General features: G+C 45.6%; 1 pseudogene; it reads left to right on the top strand.

Annotated features, from left to right (window-relative positions):
* The first annotated feature begins 373 nt into the window (after positions 1–373).
* On the top strand, positions 374–6517 carry LOC144672866 (putative G-protein coupled receptor 139; annotated as a pseudogene).
* The last annotated feature ends 329 nt before the right edge of the window (positions 6518–6846 follow it).

Genomic DNA, 6846 nt, shown 5'->3' with positions numbered 1-6846 from the left:
ATTCGACTTCAGCAACAAATATCCACAAATTGCCAACTTTAATAATTTAATCACTTAACTGAATGTCCACATTTAAAGAGAGCAGCTACAACCACCAGTGCAGTGAACAGGGCTGATAAACTCACGATTATATTTTGATTTTAATAACAGAATCTCCGAGGTAAACATGTTCTATTCCTACCTGGAATTAACTCGGTGCTGTAATATGTTAGTTTCCAGGTATTCAGTAAACTAAGTAGAAGGGTGTTGCAATCTCACTGTCTCCAAGGAGACATTCCAGAAGGTATAAATAAGGGCTTTGTGAATGTGTCACTTCAGAGTTTAGTGCAGAGGTTGCCTGCAGCAGTCAAGGACAGATCACTGCTAAGTGAAAATGCTTGGAGCATTTGACGTTTTCGATAAAACATTCTATGTGAGTCTCGCTATCGTCGGTGTCCCAGGTAAGTGACTAGGACATTGGCAGACGTGTCAATCTGTGTGGGAGCTGCTCTCTGGTTTCAAGCACTGACAGATCACGTTACCTGCTGATCGAGTGGTCACCTTTATCTACATAGCCGGTCAATGGCCGCATTACCTTAAGTGAAATGTCTTATATTATCTCTGCAGTTTGATTCAATTTCCTGAACTGTCAGTAAACCTCTGTTTACAATCCACAGGCTTTCAGAATAAACACGTTCTTGCATTCAGTTGAATATCACCTCACGTTTAATCAGACCTCAGTGAGGGTAAACTCTATGAAGGAAGGGATTCGAGGGAGTCTGTGTTTTTATTGATTCATGGGATCTGAGCATCGCTGGCAGGGCCATCATATATCACCCTTCCACATTGACCCTGAGAAGGTGGTGGTGAGCTGCCTTCTTGAACCGCTTCAGTCCCTGTGGTGTAGGTACACCCACAGTGCGGTTGGGGAGGGAGTTCCAGGATTTTGACCCAGCGAATGTGAAGGAATGGCTGATATATTTCCAAGTCAGGATGGTGAGTGACTTGGGAGGGAACTTTCAGTTGGTGGTGTTCCCATGTGTCTGCTGCCCTTGTCCTTCTAGATGGTAGTGGTCGTGGGTTTGGAAGGTGCTGTCTGAGGAGGCTTGGTGAGCTCCTGCAGCGCATCATGTAGCTGGTACACACACCGCTACTACTGTGTGTCGGTGGTGGAGGGAGTGGACGTTTGTGGATGGGGTGCCGATCAAGCTGGGCTGCTTTGCCCTGGACGCTGTCGAGCTTCTTGAGTGTTGAGGGACCTGCACTCATCCAGGCAAGTGGGGAGTATTCCATCACACTGCTGACTGGTGTCTTGTAGATGGTGGACAGGCTTTGGGGAGTCAGGAGTTGAGTTACTCTCTGCAGGATTCCTAGCCTCTGACCTGCTCATGTAGCCACAGTATTTATATAGCTGGTCCAGTTCAGTTTCTGGTCAATGGTAACCCCCCAGGATGTTGATAGTGGGGGATTCAGTGATGTTAATGCCATTGAACATCAAGGGGCAATGATTAGAATGTTATTTGCCAGTTTCTCAGACAGATGGAGAGATTCTGCAGTCGAAACACATTAATGGATTCTAACAGGAGTTACTTCCAGTTCTCTGCACTGTAGTGGATCCCCAGGTTCACTTGTTAAAGAGCGTACAGAAGATTGTGCGGACAAAGGGTAGTCAAGGAGCCTTTGACAGTGTGGAGGCTGGACTGAGCACTGTAACAGTTTTAGCAGAGCTGAATTAGGGGAAGGCATTGAAATCGCCTGTTGATGCAAGTGAGGTGGGTGTCGGTGCAGTTTTATGACAGGGATATGAGATGGGGAACAATGGGCCAGTTAGTTACTATTCTTGGAGACTGAACCCTCGCCAGCAAATGTTCCCAACTGTGGGAATAAAGACATTGATTTCGATGTTGGCTCTACAACATTTTGAAATCTACATATCTCACAACTCTGCAGAGACTATTATTGATACCGACGAATAATCCTCTAACCCTTTTTATTAATATTTCATCCCAAAAATCTGAGACGATTGGACTGGAGTTTTGTGTTACAGCCGCATCATTTGGAAATTATTTTTGAAGCAGGAAGAGATAAAATCGTAGCGGCTGCTTTGTTAAATACATTATACAGCCCCGGCCATGTATTTACCCTCACTCAACTTGTCTAAATTGCCTTGCATCCTCTTAAAATCCCCCTCACCGCTCATGTTCCCACCTAGTTTGGTGATATCAGCAAACTTGGAATGATCACATTTGGCTCCCTCAAGCAAATAATTAATACATATTGTGAGTAGCTGGGGCCCAAATATTGATCCCTGCGGTACCCCACGGAACACTGTCTGCCACTCAGAAAAAGACCCAATTATTCCTACTCTCTATTCCCTGTCTGCTAGCAAATTCTCAATCCATGTCAATATGTTACCCCCATCCCATGTGCTTGAACTTTGCACATTATCCTCTTATGTGGGTCTTTCTCAAAAGCTGTGTGAAAATCCAAATACACCACATCCACTGGTTATGCCTTATCAATTCTGCTATTTATCCCCTCAAAAACTCCGGTAGGTTTGTCAAACATCATTTCCCTTTCATAAACCCATGTTGACTGTGACTTGACTGAGGTGTACAAAATGATGAGGGGAATAGATAGAGCGGACAGGATAACATTGTTTCCCTTGGTGGTGAATTCTGGAACCAGGGGACATAGATTCAAGATTAGTGGCAGAAGGTGTAGGGGGGACATGAGGAAGAGCTTCTTTTACGCAGAGGGTAGTGAGTATCTGGAATTCACTGCCCAAGTTGTTGGTAGAGGCAGAAACTCTAAACTATTTTAAAAAGTACCTGGATCTTCACCTTAAGTGCTGTAAGCTGCAGGGCTATGGGCCGGGTGCAGGAATGTGTGGATTAGAAATGGCACCTGGGTCTCCTCGGGCTGGCAGGAACAAGATGGGCCGAATGGACTCCTCCTGTGCTGTACCTTTTCTATGGTTCTATGGTTCTAAGAGAGAGAGAGAGATTGGGCAAGAGGGAAAGAGAAAGAAGGAGACAGGACAAGAGAGAAAAAGAGAGAGAGAGACCAGGAGTGAGAGAAGGAAACCCTCTTTAAGTACCGTGGGATGTAGATTATCAGGCCCTGGAGGTTCATAAGTTTTCACTCCCATTCATTTCTCCAGCACTATTGCTTTAGTCATACTAATTCCCTTCAATTCCTCCTTCTCGCTAGACCCTTGGTTATCCAGTATTTTTGGGAAGATACTTGTACCTTCCTGGGGAAGTTGTTTAATTGCTCTGCCATTTTCTAGTTCTCTGTTATAAATCCTCCTGTTCCAGACTGCAAGGGACCTGCATTTGTCTTCACCAATTTTTTCTCTTCTTACATACTTCTTGAAGCTTTTTACAGTCCTCTTTTATGTTCCTTGCATGTTTACCCTCATACTCTATTTTTCCTCTCTTAAGCAACCTCTTGGTCCCCCTTTTCTGTATTTTAAACTGGTACCAATCCTCAGGCATGCTACTTTTTTCTAACAACTTTATATGGCTCCTCTTTGGATCTAATACTACCCTTAATATATTTTGTATGCCCTGGTTTGGCCACTTTTCCTGCTGTGTTTTTTTTGTGCCAGGGAGAAATGTGTCGCTTTGCAATGCATATATTTGCTCCTTAAATATTATCCATTGCCCATCATGACTTTAAAGATGTTCCCCAATCTGCCTTAGGCATCCCACGCCTCATACCTTCCTAGTTTCCTCTGTTCAGATTTAGGAACCCAGTTTCGAATTGGTCCACTTCACTTTCAATCCCGATGAAGAATTCGACCAAGTTATGGTCACTGTTCCCTAAAGGACCCGCAGAATAATGATTGACCAACCGCTTCTCTTTGTACAATACCAAACCGGGCAACACCTGCTCCCCAGTTGTTTCCTGGGCATACTGGTGTAAAGAAAACATCTCGTACACACTCCAGGGATTCATTTGCACGCAGTATTATTGTTAATTTGTTTTGCCCAGTCTATATGTAAATTAAATTCACCCACGGTTACTGTAGCAACCTTGTTACATGCGTCTCTATTTGCCTCCTGCCCTTCCCCTACTGTTCGGAGGCCTATCGACTACTCCCACTGGTCTTTTCCGCCCTTTGTTTCTGCTTAGCACCATCCGGAAAGATTCTAGCTCTGGGTTTTCAGAGCCAATATCCTCATTCACCATCACACTGAAATCACCCATAACAAGCCAGCCCATGCCAACTCCTTTTCCGGTTTTCCCTGCCATTCCTAAAGAGGCAGTACTATTGGATATTCAGTTCCCAGCCTTGGTCACCCTGCAGCCATGTCTCCGTAATCACAATCACATCGGACCCCTTTACAACTGTCTGCACTGTTAATTCATTGACCTTATCATGAATGTTCCCCCGATTCCGATACAGGGCCTTTAGACTTGTCTTTTTGCACACCTTTTTTTTTACTTTGTCCCTCTTTGCCCTTGTTTCCTCCCCTTGAGCTTTGGCTTTTATTACTTTTTTGTCTTTCAGTTCTGCCTTTGTTTCCCTCTCTTGTGTCTGCGCCCACCCTCAGCCTCTCATCACCCTGCCTCTCTAATTTAAACCCTCCCCCCACAGTCATAGCGAATATACCTGCGAGGATATTGGTCCCGGTCCTGCGGGGGTGCAGCTGTTCCCAAGTCCCAACTTCCCCAGAATCGGTCACCACGCCTCAGGAATCAAACATCCTGCACCATCTCTCCAGCCACACATTCATCCAGTGTGTTCTCCTATTCCTGATCTCGCTAGCACGTGGCACTGGGAGTAATCCTGAGATTGCTAACATTGGGGTCCTGCGTTCTTATTTAATTCCTAGCTCCACTTAGTCTGCTTGCAGGGCTGTATCCCTTTTTTTAACCTATGTCATTGGCAGTGATGTGTGCCATGACCTCTAGCTGTTCACTGTCTCCCTTCTGAATGTCCTGCAGACACTCAGTGACATCCTGGACCCTAGCACCAGGGAGGCGATACACCAGCCCGCTGTTAAGTCACCAACTGCAAAAAGGTCTATTTGTTCCACTTAAGACAGAATCCCCTATCAGTATTATTCTCCCAATCTTTCATCTCCCGGCCCTGTTCAACTGAGCCGTGATTGGTGTCAGGGACTTGGCTTTTGGTGCATTCCCGTGAGAAACCATCTCCCTCAGCTGATTCCTAAATGGAAAATCGGTTTCGGAGGGGGATGGAGCAAGGGGACTTGCTGCAGTGCCTGCCTAGTAATTTTGCTCTGCCTGGCAGACACCCATTCCCTTTCAGGTGAGAGGCAGTTTTTTTGGACAGCCTCTGGTCCTCGGCTCAATGGTGGAACTTGTCCCAGAGTGGGGTATATATCGGAAGTGTGCACATGTGGATATCAGAGCTTCTCAATGTCCCAGGACAGAGGGGGAATGTGTTCTGATCCTGGACTATCCAGAGCCAGGTAGTGTCCAATACCAGATGAGAATGTTGTCCATTGTGTTCTGATCCTGTGGGGAGTGTCTGAACCAGTGATGGAGGTGGTGCAGTCCGAGGGGTTTGACCTGATGCTAAACTCATGTCCTTGCTCTCTGGGCCAGACAGGGAAACGTGTTTTCAGTAATATTCTGCATTTGTTCCCCTTCTTTAACTTACAGCTAATTTACTGGCAATTGTTATACTGTCCCGGGGAATGTGTGGCCTCTCCACCTGCACCACTCGATACCTGATGGCTATGGCAACAGCAGACCTACTGGTCGTTATAACGGAGGTCATTCTCTGTCAGATCAAATATCATTATTTCCCAGTGTCTTTCCTGGACATCACCCCTGTATGTAGTTTTAACGCTCTCCTGAGAACTGCTGCAAAAAGCTGTTCTGTCTGGCTCACCATCACTTTCTCCTTTGATCGATTTGTGGCAATTTGTTGCCAGACGCTGAGAGCTAAATATTGCACCTGGAAAACTGCGGCTGTGGTTCTAGCAATAACTGACATTCTGTCATGTTTAATAAACACCCCCTTCTACTTTACACAGGAACCTGGAGTGATAATTGACAATGTCCCCTGGGCTGTTTTACAAAGCCCAGCTATTTTACTGACATTGGATGGGTGGGATTTAAATGGTATCATACGATTTTCAACCCCTCCCTCCCATTCTTTTGAATTCTGTTGTTCAACGCTCTGACCGTCAGCCACATTTTAGTGGCCAGTAAAGTCCGTAAGAGACTCAGGGGTCAGAGCGAGAGAGAGAGCCAGAGTGACCCAGAGATAGAGAGCAGAAGGAAGTCTATCAGATTACTCTTCACCATCTCCGGCAGCTTCATACTTCTGTGGTTAGTCAATGTTATAGAATTTTTATATTCCAACATTACAGAAGCAGCTTACAACAACGTTCAATACATCGTAAGACAAGTCGGGTTTATGCTGGTGAGTTTCAGTTGTTGCACAAACACATTTATTTACGGGGTGACTCAGTCCAACTTCAGGGAGCAGGTCAAGAACGCGGTGAAATATCCGCTTATATCAATGATTCAATTCATGAAGAAAAAACAATAACTCAGAACAGCCCAGAGGCATCTCCCACGTTTTCCTGTCCATGAATGGAATATTTATACACAAACTCCCAATAGTCACACGACAAAGAGCAGCGCACCATCGGGCAAGATGTGACGGCTGGAGGAGCGGATGTAAATGGAGCAGAAGGAGAGTCAGAGTCCTCCCTGCGGGACATGAAGGATAACCTACAATGTCGTAATTTACGGGGAAATCGTCACGGAATTAGCCTTATTCTCCCGTGGCCCGCCCCTCGGATACCGAGCACCTCATCTCCATTTTGCATTTTTTGCTAATTGCTTCAAATCAGTTCCCCATTATCCCCGATCGGT

This window comes from Cetorhinus maximus, unplaced genomic scaffold (genome assembly GCF_964194155.1).
Source record: "Cetorhinus maximus unplaced genomic scaffold, sCetMax3.hap1.1 HAP1_SCAFFOLD_130, whole genome shotgun sequence".
NCBI lineage: Eukaryota > Metazoa > Chordata > Chondrichthyes > Lamniformes > Cetorhinidae > Cetorhinus > Cetorhinus maximus.
Note: the sequence above shows the minus strand (reverse complement) of the source record. Positions and strands in the feature narration are given on the sequence as shown.